This window comes from Arachis ipaensis, chromosome B1 (assembly GCF_059453495.1).
Source record: "Arachis ipaensis isolate K30076 ecotype BB chromosome B1, ASM5945349v1, whole genome shotgun sequence".
NCBI lineage: Eukaryota > Viridiplantae > Streptophyta > Magnoliopsida > Fabales > Fabaceae > Arachis > Arachis ipaensis.
In genome coordinates this window covers 28,216,504-28,241,439 of record NC_142436.1, presented here as the reverse complement: position 1 = coordinate 28,241,439, position 24,936 = coordinate 28,216,504, and the positions used below count along the sequence as shown (strand labels likewise).

General features: G+C 38.5%; 1 non-coding gene across 1 annotated transcript; it reads left to right on the top strand.

The window, feature by feature from the left end:
- Positions 1 to 2,177: 2,177 nt before the first annotated feature.
- LOC148576054 (small nucleolar RNA R71) lies at positions 2,178 to 2,281 on the top strand. The gene has a single exon (XR_015904084.1). It is a non-coding gene; the product is annotated as a small nucleolar RNA R71 (small nucleolar RNA).
- Positions 2,282 to 24,936: the final 22,655 nt, after the last annotated feature.

Below are 24,936 nucleotides of genomic sequence, written 5' to 3'. Positions count from 1 at the left end.
GAGAGAGAGAGAGAGAGAGTTGAGGTAGGTGGGGATCCTGTGGGGTCCATAGATCCTGAGGTGTCAAGAATTTCTCATCCCTGCACCATTTTGGCTTGTAAACGCCCCTTGGAGTGCCAATCCTGGCGTTAAACGCCAGGTTGCTGCCCATTTCTGGCGTTTAACGCCACCTTTTCTTCCCTTTCTGGCATTTAAACGCCAGCTTTTTTCCTTTCTGGCATTAAACGCCAGTCTGGTGCCCTTTTCTGGCGTTAAACGCCCAGAATGGTGCCAGACTGGGCGTTTAATGCCCATTCTGCTACCCTCACTGCCATTTAAAAGCCAGTAAGATCATCCTCTAGGGTATGCTATTTTTAATGCTGTTTTTCATTCTGTTTTTGCTTTTTCAATTGTTTTTGTGACTTCACATGATCATCAACCTAAAGAAAACATAAAATAACAATAGAAAATAGAAATTTAACATAGATAAGTAAAGATTGGGTTGCCTCTCAACAAGCACTTCCTTAATATCAATAGCTTGACAGTGGGCTCTCATGGAGCCTCACAGATACTCAGAGCATGATGATGGTCTCCTGACACCAAACTTAGAATTTGAATGTGGGGGCTCTGTTTGACTCTGCATTGAGAGAAGCTTGTCATGCTTCTTCTCCATGTGTACAGAAGGAGATCCTTGAGCCTTAAACACAAAGTAGTCCTCATTCACTTGAATGACCAACTCTCCTCTGTCAACATCAATCACAGCTTTTGCTGTGGCTAGGAAGGGTCTGCCAAGGATGATGGATTCATCTCTATTCTTCCCAATGTCCAGGATTATGAAATCAGCAGGGATGTAAAGGCCTTCAACCTTTACCAAGACATCCTCTACAAGTCCATAAGCCTGTTTCCTTGAATTGTCTGCCATCTCTAGTGAGATTCTCGCAGCTTTCACCTCAAGGATCCCTAGTTTCTCCATTACAGAGAGGGGCATGAGGTTTATACTTGACTCTAGGTCACACAGAGCCTTCTCAAAGGTCATGGTGCCTATGGTACAAGGTATTGAGAACTTTCCAGGATCCTGTTTCTTCTGAGGTAATTTCAGTTGAATCAGATCATTCAGTTCATTGATGAGCAATGGAGGTTCATCCTCCCAAGTCTCATTACCAAATAACTTGGCATTTAGCTTCATGATTGCTCCAAGGTACTTAGCAATTTGCTCTTCAGTAGTATCGTCATCATCTTCAGAGGAAGAATACTCATCAGAGCTCATGAATGGCAACAGTAAGTTTAGTGGAATCTTTATGGTCTCTATATGAGCCTCAGATTCCTTTGGTTCCTCAAAGGGGAACTCCTTGGAGGTCAGTGGACGCCCATTGAGGCCTTCCTCAATGGAAATCACTGCCTTTCCCTCCTCTATGCATTCGGCTATGTGGGACGTGTTTAGGGCCTTGCACTCTCTCTTTGGATTCTCTTCTGTATTGCTTGGGAGAGTACTGGGAGGGAGTTCAGTAACTTTCTTACTCAGCTGACCCACCTGTGCCTCCAAATTTCTAATGGAGGATCTTGTTTCATTCATAAAACTTAGTGTGGTCTTGGATAGATCAGAGACTATGGTTGTTAAGTCAGAATGGCTCTGCTTAGAATTCTCTGTCTGTTGCTAAGAAGATGATAGAAAAGGTTTGCTATTGCTAAACCTTTTTCGTCCACCATTATTATTATTGAAGCCTTGATTAGGCTTCTGTTGATCCTTCCATGAGAGGTTAGGATGATTCCTCCATGAAGGATTGTAAGTGTTTCCATAGGAATCTCCCATGTAATTCAATTCTTCCATTGCAGAATTCTCAGGATCATAAGCTTCTTCTTCAGAGGAAGCTTCCTTAGTACTGCCTGATGCAGCTTGCATTCCAGACAGACTCTGAGAAATCATATTGACTTGCTGAGTCAATATTTTGTTCTGAGCTAATATGGCATTCAGAGTATCAATCTCAAGAACTCCTTTCTTCTGAGGCGTCCCATTATTCATAGGATTCCTTTCAGAAGTGTGTATGAATTAGTTATTTCCAACCATTTCAATGAGTTCCTGGGCTTCTTCAGGCGTCTTCTTCAGATGAAGAGATCCACCAGCAGAGTTGTCCAATGAAATCTTGGACAGTTCAGATAGACCATCATAGAATATGCATATGATGCTCCATTTTGAAAGCATGCCAGAAGGACACCTTCTGATCAATTGCTTGTATCTTTCCCAAGCTTCATAGAGGGATTCGCCTTCCTTCTGTCTGAAGGTTTGGACTTTCACTCTAAGCTTACTCAATTTTTGAGGTGGAAAGAACTTTGCCAAGAAGGCATTGACCAGCTTTTCCCAAGAGTTCAGGCTTTCTTTAGGTTGTGAATCCAACCATGTCCTAGCTCTGTCTCTAACAGCAAAAGGGAAGAGCATAAGTCTGTAGACCTTAGGGTCAACCCATGGGTCTTAACAATGTCACAGATTTACAAGAATTTAGCTAAAAACTGATGAAGATCTTCCAATGGAAGTCCATGATACTTGCAATTCTGCTGCATTAGAGAAACTAATTGAGGTTTAAGCTCAAAGTTGTTTGCTCCAATTGCAAGGATTGAGATGCTTCTTCCACAGAAGTCAGAAGAAGGTGCAATGAAGTCACCAAGTATCTTCCTTGCATTGTTGGCATTGTTGTTATCTTCAGCTGCCATGTCTTCTTCTCTTTTGAAAATTTCTGTTAGGTCCTCTCCAGAGAGTTGTGCTTTAGCTTCTCTTAGCTTTCTCTTCAAGGTCCTTTTAGGTTCAGGATCAGCTTCAACAAGAATGCCTTTGTCCTTATTCCTGCTCATATGAAAGAGAAGAGAACAAGAAAGTATGGAATCCTCTATGTCACAGTATAGAGATTCCTTGAGGTGTCAGAGGAAAAGAAGAATAGAAGGATGAGGTAGAGGGGAGAATTCGAACTTATATAGAGGGAGATAGTCCGAATTGCTAAAAGAGGAGGGGTGTTAGTACTTAAATAGAATAAGGTGAGGAAGGAGAAGAATTTTCGAAAACAAAATTGAAAAGAAAAAAAAATTAAATTAATTAAAAGGAATTTTGAAAAAGTGGTTGATGGTTTTCGAAAATTAAAAGTGAGAAAGTGGTTAGGTGATTTTGAAAAATATTTTAAAATCAGTAATCAAAAAGATATGATTGAAAATTATTTTGAAAAAGATGTGATTGAGAAGATATGATTGAAAAACAATTTGAAAAGATTTGATTTTTAAAATTGATGACTTGACTAACAAGGAATTTAAAAGATATGATTCTAAAATTCAAATTTTGCTTCTTTCTTAACAAGAAAGTAACAAACTTGAAATTTTTGAATCAAATCATTAATTGGTAGCAAGGATTTTCAAAAATATTGAAAGATAATTTAAAAAGATTTGATTTTGAAAAAGATATGATTGATAAAAGAGGATATGAAAAAGATAAGATTTTGAAAAATTAGTTTTAAAACTTGCAAAATTGAAAAATATTTGAATTGAAAACAAAATTACCTCCTTGATGCTATCCTGGCATTAAACGCCCAGAATGGTATCCATTCTGGCGTTTAACGCCCAAAGTACTATCCTTTTAGGCATTTAACGCCCAGCCAGGTACCCTGGCTGGCGTTTAAACGCCAGTTTTCCTTCCTCACTGGGTGTTCAAAACGCCCAGCTTTTTCTCTGTAATTCCTCTACTTTTGTTCTGAATCTTCAATTTTCTGTATTATTGACTTGAAAAGACATAATTTTGAAAATTTTTTTGAATTTTTAATGATGAAGAACAACAAAATTAAACTAATCATGGAAAACTAAGATCAAATAGACAATGCATGCAAGACACCAAACTTAGAAATTTTCATATTAGAGACACTAACAAATTGAGAATGCACATGAGAAATAACAAAAGACACAAAACAGGAGAATTTAAAGATCAGAAAAAGACAATCATCAAGAATAACTTGAAGATCATGAAGAACAAGACTCAATGCAGGTGTTCTTCGAAAATTTAAAGAAAAATTAAAAAAAAATGCAATTGACACCAAACTTAAAATTTGACACTAGACTCAAACAAGAAACATAAATTATTTTTTATTTTCATGGTTTTATTAAATTTTTTTGTAATTTTTTTTTGAAAATTATTTTTTTCAAAATTTTTAATACGAATTCTAGGAATCATGCAATGTTAGTCTAAAGTTTCAGTCTAAAAGGATTAGACATGGCTAGCCAAGCTTCAGCAAGACATTACATACAACAACCAAATTGATGGGAATCAACTAGCTCCTGTGATGAAAAAAGCATCATCTGAAACTCTAGAATTCGTTCTTAAAAATTCTGAAGTCATAGAATAATTTTTTGAAAATTTTTCGAAAATAAAAAGCTTTAAAAATAAAATAAAATTACCTAATCTGAGCAATAAGATGAACCGTCAGTTGTCCAAACTCGAACAATCCCCGGCAACGGCGCCAAAAACTTGGTTCACGAAATTGTGATCGCACACTTTTCACACAACTCCGTGCAGCTGATCAGCAAGTGCATTGGGTCGTCCAAGTAATAAACTTTACGTGAGTAAGGATCGATCCCACGGAGATTGTCGGCTTGAAGCAAGCTATGGTCATCCTTGTAAATCTCAGTCAGGCGGATTCAAATGGTTATGAGGTTTTGATAATTAAAATAGAAATAAGGCAGAAAATAAGATAGAAATACTTATGTAATTCATTGGTAGGATTTTAGATAAGCGTATGAAGATGCTTTGTTCCTTCTGAACATCTGCTTTTCTATTGCTTTCATCCAATCATTCATACTCCTTTCCATGGCAAGCTGTATGTTGGGGGATCACCGTTGTCAATGGCTACCGTCCATCCTCTTAGTGAAAATGGTCCAAATGCGCTGTCACCGCACGATTAATCATCTGTCGGTTCTCACTCATGTTGGAATAGGATCCATTGATCCTTTTGCGTCTGTCACTACACCCAACACTCCCGAGTTTGAAGCTCGTCACAGTCATCCCTTCCCAGATCCTACTTGGAATACCACAGACAAGGTTTAGACTTTCCGGATCTTAGGAATGGTCGCCAATAATTCTAGCCTATACCACGAAGGTTTTAATCTTAGATTAGAAACCCAAGAGATATGCACTCAAGCTTGTTTTCATGTAGAACGGAAGTGTTTGTCAGGCACGCGTTCATAGGTGAGAATGGTGATGAGTGTCACATAATCATCACATTCATCATGTTCTTGTGTGTGAATGAATATCTTAGAATAAGAAGTAGGCGTGAATTGAAGAGAAGAACAATAGTAATTGCATTAATTCATGAAGAACAGCAGAGCTCCACACCTTAATCTATGGGGTGTAGAAACTCCACCGTTGAAAATACATAAGTGATAAAGGTGTTCATTGGCTTCGGCCCCATAGGGGGAACCAGAATAACCAAGACGAAAATACAATAATAAAAGGTCCTATTTATAATGAACTAGTAACCTAGGGTTTACATAAATGAGTAAATGATGCAGAAATCCACTTCCGAGCCCACTTGGTGTGTGCTTGGGCTGAGCATTGAAGCTTTCACATGTAGAGACTTTTCTTGGAGTTAAAAGCCAGCTTTGGTGCCAGTTTGGGCATTTAACTCTAGCTTTTATGCCAGTTCTGGCGTTTAACGCCAGAATAGGGTAGAAAGTTGGCATTTAGACGCCAGTTTGCGTTATCGAAAATTGGGCAAAGTATGGACTATTATATATTGCTGGAAAGCCCAGGATGTCTACTTTTCAACGCAATTAAGAGTGCACCAATTGGGTTTTTGTAGCTCCAGAAAATCCATTTCGAGTGCAGGGAGGTCAGAATCCAACAACATCTGCAGTCCTTTTTCAGCCTCTGAATCAGATTTTTGCTTAGGTCCCTCAATTTCAGCCAGAAAATACCTGAAATCACAGAAAAACACACAAACTCATAGTAAAGTTTAGAATATATGATTTTTGAATAAAAACTAATAAAAACATAATAAAAACCAACTAAAATATACTAAAAACATACTAAAAATAATGCCAAAAAGCGTATAAATTATCCGCTCATCACCCACGTACACATGTTGTCCCAAATTTGTAAAATTTTGCAAAGTTGCAGAATTTTAGTGTAAACACCAAACTTTAAACGTTCATAACTTCCTCTACAAAAATCCATTTTCTTCAAACTTTATATCAATTTAAAGCTTTTTGAATCATCTTTAATTTAAAGCAATTTCCAACCAATGTTAAAAACAGAGGCTCAAGTTATGATCTGTTAAAGTTCACCAAAAACTGATTTTTACCAAAAGTTAGCTAGGTTCTCAAACTTCCAAAATTCACAATCAAGACCAATTATCTTACAACCAAAATAGTTCCAATGTACCTAAATTATATTCATATATCTTCCAATTCATTCCACAACCTACCAATACACTTTTTCATCATTTTCATCCAAAAATTCCTAATTACACACCTCCACATTTTCAATAAATCACAACTCAACCTCAATTCACAGTCCTCAACATTCATCAACATCAGCAAGCATCATAATCATCAATGCCATCATACATAGTCAATTCAATCCTATCCTATGGTCCACTAACCTAAGTGTCCAGAAATATTACATATTATATAGAGAAAAATGAAACCATACCTTAGCTGATTTCCAATATGCACAATACACCAATTTGAGTCCAATTCAAGCCTCCAATCACCAACAAATCACCAATCAACTCCAACAAGCATCAACAATCAAATTTTCTAAGGTATACACATTAATTTACCACAAATTAATACCTAGGGTTCCTAAATACTCAATTTCACAAGGGAGAAGAACAAGCTTACCTTACCCACAGTTGATTAGGATAAAACCCAATAGAAACCAAGTGTTAGAGTGCACCTAAACACCTAAAATCACAAAAATTCACTCAAACCAAAACCCAAAATTTCAAAATTCACAAGGGCTGAGAACTGGGCAGGGATTTTTGAAAAGCTTAGCACAATACCTAGCCAGAAGTGACGGGATCAGTGAGAGCATCGTGTGGCCACAATAATGGTGAAAGTGGCTGAATAGGGTTCATTTAAGTAGTTATATATGTTGGGCTTGGGCCCAACATGGGCCCGGTCCAACTCGTTAGTGTTTTTGGCCCGTTTGACTCAACTTTGGGCTAAACCTTTAGAATTAGTGCCCGGTTTTTAATTCTAAATGATTTCCTAAGTTCTTCTACTATTTTTATTATTATCACACAGTATCAGACAGACTTAAGCCAGCACCGCCGGCTAACTTATCGATACGCATTTTTATGCAATTTTCCATAGAAGAATCAACTTTTCAACTCAGAAAAATCTACTGAGTCCAAATGTCATATTTAAATTTTTTAATTAATATTCTAAATTTTTAAATATATTTCGGGAAATTAAATTATTTAAATTAAGCGGTTAATTAATTGTGATTCTTACAATGTCTGGAGGTCATTTTCTCAGCATCTCTTTGTACCTCTCCCAAGCTTCATAAAGGGAATCTCCTTCATGCTATCAAAAATTCTGAATGTTGGTTTTGGGCTTGGTTAACCTCTGAGGTGGGAAGAACTTGGTTAGGAACTTAGTGACCAAGTCTTCCCATGTGGCTATGCTCTCCTTGCGCTGATTGTCCAACCACCGCTTAGTCCGATCCCTTACAGCAAAAGAAAATAGCAACAACCGATAAACTTTAGCCGGGACGCCATTTGTCTTGATAGAATTAAAAATTTGCAGAAAGTTTGAGATGAACAAGTTAAGATCTTTCTGTGGGCTCCTACTGAACTGACAGTTTTGTTGGACTAGTGTGACAAGCTGGGACTTCAATTCAAAGTTGTTGGCATTGACAGTAGGTGTCACAATGCTACTTTTACAACTCCCTATATTGGGGGCAGCGAAAGATTCAAGAGTCCTCCTAGGTTGAGGAACATTAGCATTGTGATTTGCATTCTCAACCATGGTATAGTCAGGCTCTTCTTCAACTACCTCTTCAATCTCTTCTACAACCCTTTGATCTCTAACTTGTTTTCTTTGTTGTCAAAGAGTTTTTTCTATCTCAGGATCGTAGTGAAGAGGCTCTTTGTCCCTGTTATTCTGCACAGACAAAAACAACAAAAATATCAAATTGTAACTCCCTTCACAGTGATGAAGGGAATTCCCAGGGGGAAAAATAAACAAAAATAGTAAATAAACAAAAACTAAAAAGGTCTAATCTAGGTAATCAATTGATTAGTAGTTTGTTAACTACGACTAATCCCTAGCAACAATGCCAAAAATTTTATGCGAATTTTTCAAACCACAATACTACCGACAAGTGCACCGTGTCGTACCAAGTAATAAACTCACGGTGAGTGAGTGGATCCTACGAGGATTAACGGATTAAGTAAGAAATAGTGAATCGATTAATCTAATCAGACAATCAAAATTAGGTTTTAGCTTGAACATAAACAATTATGTAACAAAAGCAAACAATGAGTATTAAAAGGTAATATGATTAAAAGAGTTAAGGTTTTAGAGATGTTGAGACATCCATATCAATAATTTTCACTTTCCACCTTGATTATGCAAATATATTTCCATGGCAAATCATTAGTGATTAAATCCCAATCCCTTGATAATTCAATTTCTCTTTAACATGATTAATCACTAATTTCTTAGTTAATTACTTTAAAAAGGAGTTAAGCACGTTCACAGATTTATAAGCCACACAATTCATAAGAATCTTCCCTTGTTGATTCAATGTCACTTATCAAGTCTAGATCCAAAACTTAAGAGTTGTGAGAATCGATTTTCAAGCTTAATTTAATTAATTAACTCTTTCAACAAGTTAAAAGAATTCAAGTCAGAGAAAAATTATTTTCCAACACGTTCAACCCCTTTTTGATGAAGAATGAAAACATTTTCTTAAGAAGTCATCAATGTATAAATCAAAAGTAGGAAAAGCTAGTGTATTAATCCATGGAATCAACAGAGCTTTTAACCTTAACCAAGGAGAATTAGTTGCCCATGTTCTTCAGAGAAATTCTAAAAGTATGAAAAGTAAAAGGTGCAGAAGAAGAGAGGAAGCAGTCCTTAAAACATTTGACTTCTCCTCTTAAATACTAACCCTAAAAGGAATTCCAAATTCAAACTAAAACATAATCAAATTTAAAATAAAATCAAATCTAACTAATTAATATTTTCCTTCAGCAAAGCTCTCAATCTTATCTTCTTGCTATCCTCAATTAATTGCTGTGATTAGTGGGCTTGAGTTGAGCATTTAATTCAACACACAAGTGATGAAGAGTTAGAGGTTTTAGTGGCTAATTAAGGCCCCTGGAATATAGCTTAAATCTCACGTGGACATGAGTGCTCGAGTGGTCAACTTAGAGGGCACCCGCCTTTCTTGCATCTTTGAGACCTCAGCCACGTTGTACGTAGGGCTTGTTCTTAATCCAATTCACTCTTTGGCTGGCTCACGTTGCACGTAGAGTGTCTCACGTGGTACGTGATCTTGATTTCTTTCAATTGTGGCCTCTGTTTGCTCTCAAGCATTGCACGTAGAAAAACTTACGTCCCACGCAAACCAGGTATTGTGCGTACAAATGCCTCATGCGTACGCATGATAGCTCAAAATCCTCTTGTTGTGCTTACGCATGATGGTCAACATCCCACGTAAAAGTCTTCGTGTCCCATATTGAATTAGGGTCATGCGTACGCATGAATGAGCAAATTTCACTACTTGTGCATACACATGGGTCATGCATACACACGACTTCTGTTTTGACGTTGGACGCCACTGCTCCCACGCCCCACGTTGAAGTGCTTCGTGCATTGGGAGTGCATCATTGGTTTGGCGTGGCACGTTGCTCTCCCCACGTTACACGTGAAGCTTGATTTCAACACAGGGAGCTCTCTGTTTAGTCCAGAGAGTTTTCTGTTTGCTTCAGTGCCATGTACTTCTTGTATTTGATGACTCTTATCCTCTGTTTTCTCTTTGTTCCTTGTCGATTTCCTTTTAAATTCTCCTGTAATCAATGAATTCAACTAATTCAAAGTAATGCTCAATTAACCATGAAAACATTGCTAATCCAACAGAAATTCTTAGCAAATTAAATAAAAATCATAAAGGAAGAAAAACAATAAAGATGCTCACGCATCAATGGAGTAGGCATTCTGTGTATGTGATGTATGAGACAGGGAGCTCGAATCCTAATCAATCCTTGTAAAAAGAGAGAAAAACACATTTCACTAGTTTTCTTACTCTCGAAAAATTTGTCTGTAATTGATTTCTATGAATAGCGACAATTTTATAGATGAAATTACAGATGAATTTTCATATCTGTCGATAAATTTGTGCAAATTCATTTTTGTCACTATCGACAGAAAATTCATCAAAAAAATTTTCTGTATTTCTGTAGAATAAAATTTGTCAAAAATATCCATCTATAATATACAATTTTCTAGTAGTAATCCCCCTTTAAACGGGTCAGGTTTGGAATAGGCTAAAAAGAAAAATATTATTTAATCCAATTCATTGATCAAATTAAATGAATGAGTTAAGCTAAAAATGCTGTCTAAACCCATCATATCTAGCATACGAACACCTTGATTTGGATAAAATCTTACGGGTTAATTCGAAGAGTTAATATATAATATTTAGAGTAAATGAACAAAAATACACGTAAAAGAGTTTAAAGTAGACAACAGTATACACCAAAATTCATAAATATAAAAGTATACTTCAAAGACGGTTTCCAGATAGATAAAAATGTTATACTATTAATAAGACTTTGATACTTATGAATCTTTGGTGTGTACTTTTGTCTATTAAAAATAATCTTTTGACAAAAATATATATACACTAAAGATATATAAATATCAAATCCTTACTGACCAGTATGAGAATTTTGTTCATTGAAAACAATATCTAAGATGTATTTTCATATTTACAAATTTTGATGTATATGTGTGTTCACTACAAATATTTTCACATGTATTTTTGTCCATTTAGACTAATTTTTAAAATTTACATTATACTAAAATTGAGTTTTTTCCTAACTAATGAAAGTGACGTGTCAATTTCTCATTAACCTATTTTTCTTCCAAAATTAATGCATTTAATAAATAATGCATAATTATACTAATTTAGAAAAATATCTTTATATTATAATTATATAAAATCAATATTTAATGCATTATTAAACTACTTATCAATTATCAATCGGAAATATTTTTAATCATTTTAATAAATAATGCATAATTATACTAATTAGGAAAATATCTTTATTATAATTATATAAAATTAATATTTAATACATTATTAAACTAATTATCAATTGAAAATATTTTTAATCATTTTAATTATATTTATTTTAATTATATTGATATCATTCTAATTCTTATTCATTATCCAATGATTTTATTAGTGGCAAGTTGTTACCTTAATGGTAACCCATTTATAATAATAATAATAATAATAATAATAATAATAATAATAATAATAATAATAATAATAATAATAATAATTATTATTATTATTATTATTATTATTATTATTATTATTATTATTATTATTATTATTATTATTATTATTATCAAATTCTATTCTTAATATAAAAATACAAAATTTTATTCCTTCCATTTTTAATTTACCACTATAAAAGACCATGTATACTAGAAGAAAATATCATTTGTTTACCAATTACTTTTTCATTGGATAGCTTTTACAACAATTCTTTCTCTTCCTATGAGGTGTCGTTGCAAGAAGGCAACTATCGTGGACACAAACCACCATACTCTCCAACTCATGTGCTCGTCATTCGGAGCTATATATGATATGTTATCCATGAAGTATTTATAGATCATGGTGTTATCATGTATGCACCAATAAAAAAAGTTTCGAATTTAAATTTAAGTCATTTACCTATTTGTGTGGTATATTGTAGTGTGAAATTACTTTCAATTTGTGTTGTGCAATGATATTATGGTCTAATTTAAACTTTTACTTTAGAACTGTATTATAATTTTATCTCATCATTTTTTCTTAGATATCAAGTTGACGTATTTTCATTTATTATTATTATTAAAACGGATGTAATATGAAATTTATAAAAAAAAACTCTCACACTCAATTTATTTTATTGTAGTCTTCTATTTCTTCTATTTCTTTTTATATTCTTTTTATTGACGGAGGAAAATTGTCGGTAAAGAATTTCTCAATAATATCGCGTTGCAAGTATAGTTCTAAACCAACAAATTATCCTCGATCAATGTTTAAATTGTTTGTCACTTAAGCAAACTCAATAAAATTAACCGAAGTATTTAAATCTCGGGTCAACTCTCAAGGAATTGCAGGGAAGTATGTTTATTATTGGCTGGAAAAGTATATTTTTGGGTTTTGTAATAAGAAACAAAAAAGTAAAATGGCAAGAAAATAAACTAATAACTAAGAAAGGTCTTAGCAAGGATTGAGAATTGGAATTCCTATCCTCATTATCATTGTTAATTGTGATGGTAAATATAAATTACCTTTACTTAGTTAACCTCTAACCAATGAAGGAAAGTCAAGTGCATACAATCAACTTGAGTTCACAAGTCCTAATCAACTCATAGGGAGAGACTAGATTTAGTGAAGTTCAAGCTAACCGGCAATCTTCAATTACCAATCAAAAAGAGACTTTGACAACTCAAGAGTCTCTAATTAATCAATCCAAGTCAAGAACATAAAAATCTAAATTAAAATCCACCCAAGCATTTTATCAAACACTTGGAAGGCATAAAATAAAAACATAGAAAATTGACAAGACATAGGAAATTATAAGACTAACCAAAGCAAAGAAATAACAATAACAAAGCAATTGAACAATAAGAAACATGAAACATAAATTGTATTAATGAAAATTGAGAGTAACACATGAACTCATAAACTAAATTAGCAAAATAAAGGAATCAATAAGAGAAGTAGATAACTAAAGTGCTAGAACAAATAAAAGTAAGAGAAAACTAAATTAAAATAAGACTGAAATCTAAACCTAAAGAGAAATTGGAAGAAGAAACCCTAAACTTAGAGAGAGGAGAGAGAGCCTCTCTTTCTATAATTCTACATCTAAAACCTAAAAAATGTGTATGAATAAAAAGTGAATGAATGATTCCTTCAATCTGCTTCACTCCCCAGCCTCTAATCTATACTTTTGGGCCTGAAACTGGGTCAAAAGTAGCCTAGAAATCGCCCCCATCATTTTCTGTTAATTGCAGCACATGACGCTCGTCACGCGTACGTGTCGCTGGATATTGAACTGGCCACGCGTACGTGTCATCCACACATGCGCATCAATTGTCTGCTGCACCAGTCACGCGTACGCGTCATCCATGCGTGTGCGTCGACTCCAGCTTCTCAAATCTCCAAATTCTTGTGTTCCTTCCACTTTTGCATGCTTCCTTTCCATACTTTAAGCCATTCATGTCCTATAAACCCTGTGTAAGACCCGGTTAATTAATGGTTAATTAACCCATAAATGAGAATTTATTCTAGAAAGTCAAGAATGTGATTTTCATGGCTAAATGTGATAGAGAAGATTGAGACGAGAATTTCGGTACTAATTTTACAGAAATCGGACCAAGATTGGACCGAGCGGGCCAAACCGGGCCAACCAGATCCAAAGTGGGTCCTTGGCCCAACTAAACTAAACCAAAACCCTAATTTTCAGCACTCTCTCTCCTCATTTGTTACACACACACGCTGAAATGGAGTAAGGGAGAGGAAGAACACTCTCTCAAACTTCTCTCTCACTTGATCTTCAAACTACCATAACTTTTTACCTAGAGCTCCGATTGTCGCACCGTTTGTGGCCACGCGTTCACCGCGAAGAGCTCTACAAAACCTATACAATCAATCTTTAGGTAAACCATGTTTTTCTCTTTGAATTTCCAGCCTTGTTTTCGAGTTTCATGAGCAGAAATGTTGAGATTTTGGGCTCTTTGATGTTATAGGACCCAACTCTCTTGAAGGAGAAGGTTAATCTTATCTCCTTGGACCTTGGGTGTGGTAAGATTCTCATCCCTAATGTAATTTGTTGTTCTATGATGTTTGGGTATTGAGATGTTGTGTATGGGTATGATGATTGTGGCTTAGGTTGTGTATATGTGAATTTTGGGGCTTGATTGAGACCTTGGAAAGCTTGAAAAGGGATTTTTGGTGGTAAAAATATGTTCTTGGAGGTGTTGAGACCTAGAGAACTTGTGGACAAGTGGTTTGGAAGTGCTCCGATTGAGCTTGGGAAATCGGCTAAGGTATGGTCTCGGTTTCTCGTATCTAATATGTAATGTGGTAGGAAATACTTAGGCTAGAGGCCCTAAGATAGGAATTGAATTGATGATGTTGTTGAATGGTTGAGATATATGATGTGATCATATATGTGATTATGAATATTGATGCCTTGATTGTGTGATATATGAGAAAATGCATGTTGTGATATATGCTTGATGAATGATTGAGGTTGAATTAGTGGGTGGTACCATGTTGGTGGTGAGTATGATGATGATTATGTATAATGATGGTTGATTGGAAATTGTATTATTGGAAATTGGGATGAGGAAGGATGTATGACGTGATGTTGTGTTTGTCCTTTAGCCATTTGATTGAGAAGTGTTAAAATGGTTGGATGGTGGTTTTGGAAATCTTGGTAAAGTGTCAATGTGTGAGTTGAGGATGGCTTGATGTTGATTTTGGTACATTTTGATTGATTTCAAAAAGGATTGAAATTGGCATGTTTTGGTTGATTTTGAAAATAGTTGAAAATGGCTTATTTTGAAAATGGTACCTTATGGTTTTGTATGAAAATATCATTTTTAGGCATACTTTGATGGGACTTAACTTGGACTACGGATCTCTATTTTGTGCCAAATCTGTTTAGAAATGAAATTGGATCTGGGATGTCCATGCCGTTCGAAGAACGGGTGAAAAACGATTTAAAATGAGGAAGTTTTGTCCGTCGGAAGATTGGGGGTTGAATTTGTAAATTCTGTAGCTTTTAACTTAGAAAATTTATAGCAGAATGACCCTCCGTGTGTAGGCGCACTTGGCGAGAACGCGCCGTTCTTCTAGAAGGCACCATCCACGCGTGTGCGTGATGTGCGCGGGCGCGTTGATGCGTTGCACCAAATGCCCAGTCATTTCCCCGAGAGTTGTGCTAGAGTTGTGCCAGTTTTGTGCCTGGGGCACAATTGTACCCGTGCGTATGCACGGCTGACGCGTACGCGTCGTTTGGCTATTTTTCAACCCGCACGTCTGCGCGTATTACGCTTGCGCGTCGATGAGTTTTGTGGCCATCCACGCGTGCGCGTACGCGTGGCCCTGTTTTTCATCCCAAAGTTGATTTTTGAGTTTTAAAAGCCAAATTTCATACTTCTAAGCCTCCGATCTCACCACTTATGTCTTAAATCATTAAGATGTGCCTAGCAATGAGACAAGGAGCTAGTGAAATGTGGTAACTTGCGAGTGAAGCAAGGGGAGAATGAATGATCAATGAGGATCAAAGATGATTATGTGAGATACGGAGGATGGCAGTGGAAGTGCTTGTTATGCCATGGGCCGAAGGGCCGTAATTGTTGAGGAATTGGCTGGTTATGGATTTAACCGTAAGCCGGATGACTAGATTATTGCCGTGTTACGGCGGAGCCATGATTATGGCTAAGTAAAAATGCATATATGTTGTTGAATGAATTGTGAATGTTTTCACTTCCACTATCGGAGATGAGGGTTTCCCTGGGGGAAAGCAGTGGCTAGCCACCATGTGCTCCAGGTTGAGACTCGAAGCTCTTTTGACCCTATGTCGTAAGTGTGGCCGGGCACTGTGAAAGACCCGGATGAGCTCGCCCCCGTAAATATTCACCAGTGAGGGTGATGGATATGGATCATGATTATGATCAAGTTTATGATGAGTATAACTCGAGTTGGGGATGCGCGACAGAGGGACAATCCTATGGTTCGCTACCAGGACTTGTCGGGTTGGCTCTATAACCGACAGATGATATCATCAGCCACTAGGGACAGGCATTCATCATATGAATACTATATGAATTGTTTGAGATTGCCTATTTGACTGCATATTACTTGCTAATTGTCTAAATGCCTTATCTGTTCCTATTTGTATATCTATTGTCTGACTTAGCTGTGTTTGCTACATTATACTCCTGCTGGTGGTTGGGAGGTCTGAAGGAATTGGAAAGGGAAGTATTAGTTAGACTGAAGGATCTTTAGTCAGATGCCCTTTATGGTTTAGCTTGTTTATAAGCTTTGATTTTATTTGGAAGAAGTTTTAAGATTGCCTTCGACTTTTCTCTATTATTACATGTTATATATGGGGAACTGTTACCATGCTGGGGTCCTCTGGTTCTCACCCATGCGGATTTTGTGGTTTTCAGATGAAGGACGCGAGGCTTCTCATTGAGGCATGCTGGAGACTTCCGGATTAGCGAAGATCCTTTGTTCTTGGGGCTCTGTTTAGTCTTATATGTTTTGCTTAGATACTTTTATCTTCGTTGAATAATACAAACTGTGATGACTCCTTCTAGAGGGGATTTTGGAGAATAGGTTCTCTGGTTTTATGTCCCCTTGGGTTTCCTTTGGGGTCTTCCTTATTTTATCATATGTATATATTGCTATGCTCGGACCGGTTATCTTCGCAACCGGATGTTGAGTTTTGATAATCCCGTTTTTGACACTCTTTCGTATATATAATTCTCGTGATGGTTTATTCTTGTTCGCTACGTTATCGATCGGAGTGTTGCGCTTTTCGAGTTACAATTTTTTTTGTTTACCCCTTCTTCTTCAAAGGCTCCTAGTTATAAACATCATTCACACTACTATACGTACTAAATTTTTATTTTAGAGGTCGTAATACCTTGCCATCTCTGAATTATGACTTAAGCATAAGACTCTGTATGGTAGGGTGTTACATTATGGTATCAGAGCAGTTCGTTCCTGTAGAGCTGAGGGACGGACTGACTATGCTTCTGTGCATTCTCTGTATGTGTGTTATGTGCTATTAGTATATCTGCTTGATATAATTGGCATGAACGTTCATGAGCATACATTTGGGACTTTGAAGCACTAGACTACCGATATTGAGACTGATCAACTTAATATCGATTGTTTGGTGTGTATAGAAACCAGATGGCGCCTCGTGGATGCGGTAGAGGCCGTGGGAGAGGTCATACAAATGCTCTTGCGCCAGAGATTAACCCTAATGACCCGGTGAACTTTATGACTGCGTTGGAAAACATGGCTGCTACTATGCAAGTCACTGCTGAGGCCCTTGGTCAACAGATGAACAACCATGGTAATGACGGAGGTGGAGTTCAGGGCCCGATGACACTGGCAAACTTCTTGAAGGTTAATCCACCTAAGTTCAAGAGAACCACTAGCCCGACTGAAGTTGATACATGGTTTCAGGCTATGGAGCGAGCACTACAAGCGCAGGTGGTGCCGGAAGGACAGCGTGTTAAGTTTGCTACCTATTTGTTCACTGGTGAAGCGTCGCATTGGTGGCAGGGTATCTGACGTCTTCTGCAGCAGGGTGATGACTATATCACCTTGGATGTCTTTCAGGAAGAGTTCTATAAGAAGTACTTTCCGACTTCTGCTAAGACGGCTAAGGAACTTGAGTTACTGCAGCTGAAGCAGGGTACTATGTCCGTATCTGAGTATACTGACAAGTTTGAGGAGTTGTTCAGGTTCTCTCGTATATGTCAAGGACTCCGGAGTGATATTTTCAGCTCAGTAGGACCAATGGAGATCAGAACTTTCTCCAAGTTGGTGAACAAGTGTAGAGTTGCTGAAGAGTGCGTGAAAAAGGCAGCTGCTGAGAGAGGGAGTCACAAAGGATCATTCCCACAGAACCGAGGGAGGAGCTTTGCACCTAGAGGTCCACCTTTCAAGAGGAGAGGTTCTTTTAGGAGGCCCAACAACAACAACTCCCAAGGGAAAATGTTTGAGAAACAGCCTCAGAATGATCAAGCTTGTACTAGGTGTGGAAGTCACCATCTGGGAGCACCATGCAAGGCCGGATGGGGTTTGCACTACAATTGTGGAAAGGCGGGGCATAAAGCCGCAAACTGTCTGGAGAAGCAGAAACAAGGTGCCGAGAAGGCACAGCAGACTGGTCGGGTGTTCACCACTTCAGCTGTAGGTGCTGAGGGATTTGAGGCACTTATCCGAGGTAACTGTGAAATGGCTGGTCAAACTTTAAATGCTTTATTTGATTCGGGAGCATCGCATTCATTCATTGCATTTAAGAAAGCCCATGAGTTAGGATTGTAGATTGTAACATTAGGTTATGACCTAAAAGTGTATAATGCTACCCATGAAGCCATGGTAACTAGGCTAGGATGCCCGAAAGTTTCGTTCAGGTTCAAGCAGCGTGATTTTGTCCATAATTTAATCTGCTTACCGATGATCGGTCTCTATCTTATCTTGGGATTGGACTGATTATCTGAGAACCATGTCCTGCTTGATTGTTCTACAAAGTTGGTGTACTTTATGCCGGAAGATACAGAAGGGCCGGTTGTGGTGAATAATTATTACTTGAATTCGATGATGGTGAATTGTTCCAGAACCGAATGTCAAGGTATCCTATTGTTAACCGTAGGTGTTTCAGGTGATGATCAAAGGTTGGAACAAATTCCAGTTGTGTGTGAGTTTCTGGAAGTGTTTCCCGATGATATTGATGAGTTTCCACCAAACCGAGAGGTTGAGTTTGCTATTGAGTTGGTGCCTGGGGCGGGACCAATCTCAAGTGCTCCTTATAAGATGTCACCGTTAGAGATGGACGAGCTAAAGTCTCAGTTAAAGGATTTGTTGGGTAAGAACTTTATCCGACCAAGTGTTTTCCCGTGGGGTGCGCCAGTGTTACTGGTAAAGAAGAAGGACGGGAGTATGCGGCTCTGTGTGGATTACAGGCAACTGAACAAGGTAACGATAAAGAATAAGTACCCATTGCCGAGGATTGATGATCTCATGGATCAGTTACAAGGAGCTGGGGTTTCCTCTAAGATCGATTTGCGATCTGGTTATCACCAGATAAGGGCGAGGGATGAGGATATCCCTAAGACCGCTTTCAGGACTCGTTATGGTCATTACGCGTACACTGTAATGTCCTTTGGGTTGACGAACGCTTTTGCAGTATTCATGGATTATATGAACAGAGTGTTCCGTCCGTTTCTGGATAAATTCGTTGTTGTCTTTATTAACGACATACTAATTTATTCCAAGACTGAAGAAGAGCATGCGGGACACTTGAGGACCATGTTGCAGATCCTAAAGGAGAAGAAACTCTATGCAAAATTGTCTAAGTGTGAGTTTTGGAAGAGTGAGGTGAAGTTTTTGGGTCACGTGGTGAGTAAGAAGGGAATAGCCGTAGATCCAGCTAAGGTGGAGGCTGTGATGGATTGGAAGCAACCAACCACAGTGACTGAGATAAGGAGTTTTCTGGGCTTAGCTGGCTATTACCGAAGGTTCATCAAAGGCTTTTCGTAATTAGCCTTGCCGTTGACAAAGTTAACACGCAAGGACACACCATTTGTTTGGACTCCTGAGTGTGAGGAGAGCTTTCAGGCATTGAAGAAAAAGTTGACCACTGCACCTGTGTTGGTGTTACCTGAGCCGAACGAACCGTTTGAGGTGTACTGTGATGCCTCACTAAATGGTCTAGGATGCATGCTGATGCAGCATCATAATGTGGTGGCGTATGCCTCACGCCAGTTGAGACCTCATGAAGTTAGTTACCCTACGCACGATTTGGAACTCGCTGCGGTTGTGTTTGCCTTGAAGGTGTGGAGGAATTACCTCTATGGGGTTAAGTTCCAAGTCTTCTCCGATCACAAGAGTTTGAAATATCTCTTTAATCAGAAAGAGCTTAATATGAGGCAGAGAAGGTGGATGGAATTATTGAAGGACTACGACTATGAGTTGAATTACCATCTGGGAAAGGCGAATGTAGTGGCAGATGCGTTAAGTCGGAAGTCGTTATATGCGGCTTGGATGATGCTCCGAGAGGAGAAGTTGCTCAAGGGATTTGAGAGTCTGAAAATTGGTGCTCGAGAAGTATCTGGAATTTGTGTTTGAGCCCATTAGAAATCTCGAGTGACTTTAAGTCCGAACTCCTAAAGGCTCATGAAAATGATGAAGCGTTATGGAAGGTGTTACCGGCTATCGAGCAAGGAAAACAGTGGAGAGTGTCGGAAGAAAAAGATGGGTTATGGAGATTCAAGGGTAGGATCATTGTGCCGGATGTTGGCACTTTGAGGCAAGATATCTTAAAGGAGGCACACAAAAGCGGATTCTCCATTCACCCGGGAAGTACTAAGATGTACCATGACCTAAAAGTGATGTTCTGGTGGCCGGGTATGAAGAATGATGTGGCGGAGTATGTCTCAAAGTGCTTAACTTGTCAAAAGGTGAAGATTGAACATCAAAGACCTTCCGGGATGTTGCAACCTTTAGAGGTTCCGCAATGGAAGTGGGAAAGTATTGCAATGGACTTTGTGTCGGGATTGCCAAGGACTAGGACTGGTTTTGATGCTATATGGGTGATTGTGGACCGACTGACGAAGTCAGCTCACTTTTTGCCCATTCGGATGACTTACACCCTTGAGGATCTAGCACGGTTATACATAAAGGAGATTGTGAGACTCCATGGTGTACCTGCTACTATAATCTCTGATAGAGATCCTTGTTTCACTTCGAGGTTCTGGGGTGCATTTCAGAAAGTTTTTGGAACCCGATTGAGCTTGAGTACAGCTTACCATCCTCAAACAGATGGACAATCCGAGAGGACGATCCAAACACTAGAGGATATGTTGAGAGCTTGTGTTTTGGACCAACCGGCAAGTTGGGATTGGTATATGCCATTAGTGGAGTTTGCATACAATAATAGTTACCATGCGAGCATCGGAATGGCTCCGTATGAGGCATTGTATGGGAGGAAATGTCAATCTCCACTATGTTGGTATGAAGCTGGAGAGAAAGGCTTGTTGGGGCCGGAGATGATAGCTGAGACCACTGACCAAGTCAAGAAAATCCGAGATAGGATGCTTACGGCGCAGAGTCGCCAGAAGAGTTACGCCGATCAGAGGTGGAAGCCCTTGGAATTTGAGGAAGGAGATCATGTTTTCCTTAAGGTTACTCCAACCACAGGAGTAGGTAGGGCGATTAAAGCAAAGAAGTTGAATCCTCAGTACATTGGTTCGTTTCAGATCCTGGAGAGGGTTGAACTGGTGGCGTATCGGATGGCTTTACCACATCATCTTTCGAACCTGCACAACGTATTTCACGTGTTGTAGCTTCGGAAGTATACTCCTGATGCTAGCCATGTGTTAGAACCTGAATCGGTTCAGTTAAGAGAAGATCTGACGCTTCCAGTGGCTCCAGTCAAAATTGATGATACTAGTATCAAATGGTTGCGTGGAAAGAAGGTTTCATTGGTCAAAGTGGCTTGGAGTCGAGGCGGTGTTGAGGAACACACTTGGGAACTTGAGTCGGAGATGCAATCGGATTATCCGCACTTATTCTCAGGTAATTGAATTTGAATTTTGTGGGCAAAATTCCCAATTAGGTGGGTAGAATGTAAGACCCGGTTAATTAATGGTTAATTAACCCATAAATGAAAATTTATTCTAGAAAGCCAAGAATGTGATTTTTATGGCTAAATTTGATAGAGAAGATTGAGACGAGAATTTCGATACCAATTTTATAGAAATCGGACCAAGATTGGACCGAGCGGGCCAAACCGGGCCAACCGGACCCAAAGTGGGCCCTTGGCCCAACTAAACTAAACCAAAACCCTAGTTTTCAGCACTCTCTCTCCTCATTTGTTACACACACACGCTAAAATGGAGTAAGGGAGAGGAAGAACACTCTCTCAAACTTCTATCTCTCACTTGATTTTCAAACCACCATAACTTTTTACCTAGAGCTCCGATTGCCACACCGTTTACGGCCACGCGTTCACCGCGAAGAGCTCTACAAAACCCATACAATCAATCTTGAGGTAAACCACGTTTTGCTCTTCGAATTTCCAACCTTGTTTTCAAGTTTCATGAGCAGAAATGTTGAGATTTTGGGCTCTTTGATGTTATAGGACCCAACTCTCTTGAAGGAGAAGGTTAATCTTATCTCCTTGGACCTTGGGTGTGGTAAGATTCTCAACCCTAATGTAATTTGTTGTTCTATGATGTTTGGGTATTGAGATGTTGTGTATGGGTGATGATTGTAGCTTAGGTTGTGTATATGTGAATTTTGGGGCTTGATTGAGACCTTGGAAAGCTTGAAAAGGGATTTTTGGTGGTAAAAATATGTTCTTGGAGGTTTTGAGACCTAGAGGGCTTGTGGACAAGTGGTTTGGAAGTGCTCTGGTTGAGCTTGGAAAATCGGCTAAGGTATGGTCTCGGTTTTTCGTATCTAATATGTACTGTGGTAGGAAATACTTAGGCTAGAGGCCCTAAGATAGGAATTGAATTGATGATGTTGTTGAATGGTTGAGATATATGATGTGATCATATATGTGATTATGAATATTGATGCCTTGATTGTGTGATATATGAGAAAATGCATGTTGTGATATATGCTTGATGAATGATTGAGGTTGAATTGGTGTGTGGTACCATGTTGGTGGTGAGTATGATGATGATTATGTATAATGATGGTTGATTGGAAATGGTATTATTAGAAATTGGGATGAGGAAGGATGTATGACATAATGTTGTGTTTGTCCTTTAGCCATTTGATTGAGAAGTGTTAAAATGGTTGGATGGTGGTTTTGGAAATCTTGGTAAAGTGTCAATGTGTGAGTTGAGGATGGCTTGATGTTGATTTTGGTACATTTTGATTGATTTCAAAAAGGATTGAAATTGGCATGTTTTGGTTGATTTTGAAAATAGTTGAAAATGGCTTGTTTTGAAAATGGCACTTTATGATTTTGTATGAAAACATGGTTTTTTGGCATATTTTGACGGGACTTAACTTGGACTACGGATCTCTATTTTGTGCCAAATCTGTTTAGAAATGAAATTGGATCCGGGATGTCCATGCCGTTCAAAGAACGGGTGAAAAATGATTTAAAATGAGGAAGTTTTGTCCGTCGGAAGATTGGGGGTTGAATCCGTAAATTCTGCAGCTTTTAACTTAGAAAATTTTTAGCAGAATGACCCTCCGCGCGTAGGCGCACTTGGCGCAAACGCGCCGTTCTTCTAGAAGGCACCATCCATGCATGCGCGTGGTGTGTGCGGGCACATCGATGCATTGCACCAAATGCCCAGCCATTTTCCCGAGAGTTGTGCCAGAGTTGTGCCAGTTTTGTGCCTGGGGCACAAATGTACCCGCGCGTACGCACGGCTGACGTGTACGCGTCATTTGGCTATTTTTCAACCCGCGCGTCCGCGCGTATGACGCTTGCGCGTCGATGAGTTTTGTGGCCATCCACGCGTGCGCGTGGAGTGCGCGTATGCGTGGCCCTGTTTTCATCCCAAAGTTGATTTTTGAGTTTTAAAAGCCAAATTTCATACTTTTAAGCCTCCGATCTCACCACTTATGTCTTAAATCATTATGATGTGCCTAGCAATGAGACAAGGAGCTAGTGAATGTGGTAACTTGCGAGTGAAGCAAGGAGAGAATGAATGATCAATGAGGATCAAAGATGATTATGTGAGATGCGGAGGATGGCGGTGGAAGTGCTTGTTATGCCATGGGCCGAAGGGCTGTAATTGTTGAGGAATTGGCTTGTTATGGATTTAACCGTAAGCCGGATGACTAGATTATTGCTGTGTTACGGCGGAGCCATGATTATGGCTAAGTATAAATGCATATATGATGTTGAATGAATTGTGAATGTTTCCACTTCCACTATCGGAGATGAGGGTTTCCCTGGGGGGAAGCAGTGGCTAGCCACCACGTGCTCCAGGTTGAGACTCGAAGCTCTTTTGACCCTATGTCGTAAGTGTGGCCGGGTACTGTGAAAGACCCGGATGAGCTCGCCCCCTTAAATATTCACCAGTGAGGGTGATGGATTTGGATCATGATTATGATCAAGTTTATGATGAGTATAACTCGAGTTGGGGATGCGCGACAGAGGGACAGTCCAATGGTTTGCTACCAGGACTTGTCGGGTTGGCTCTATAACCGACAGATGATATCATCAGCCACTAGGGACAGGCATTCATCATATGCATACTATATGAATTGTTTGAGATTTCCTATTTGATTGCATATTACTTGCTAATTGTCTAAATGCCTTATCTGTTCCTATTTGTATATATCTTGTCTGACTTAGCTGTGTTTGCTACATTATACTCCTGCTGGTGGTTGGGAGGTCTGAAGGAATTGGAAAGGGAAGTATTAGTTAGACTGAAGGATCTTTAGTCAGATGCCCTTTATGGTTTAGCTTGTTTATAAGCTTTGATTTTATTTGGAGGAAGTTCTAGGATTGCCTTCGACTTTCCTCTATTATTACATGTTATATATGGGGAACTGTTACCATGCTGGGGACCTCTGGTTCTCACCCATGCGGATTTTGTGGTTTTCAGATGTAGGACGCGAGGCTTCTCGTTGAGGCATGCTGGAGACTTCCGGATTAGCGAAGATCCTTTGTTCTTGGGGCTCTGTTTAGTATTATATGTTTTGCTTAGATACTTTTATCTCCGTTGAATAATACAAACTGTGATGACTCCTTCTAGAGGGGATTTCGGAGAATAGGTTCTCTGTTTTTATGTCCCCTTAGGTTTTCTTTGGGGTCTTTCTTATTTTATCATATGTATATATTGCTATACCCGGACCAGTTATCTTCGCAACCGGATGTTGAGTTTTGATAATCCCGTTTTTGACACTCTTTCATATATATAATTCTCGCGATGGTTTATTCTTGTTCGCTACGTTATCGATCGGAG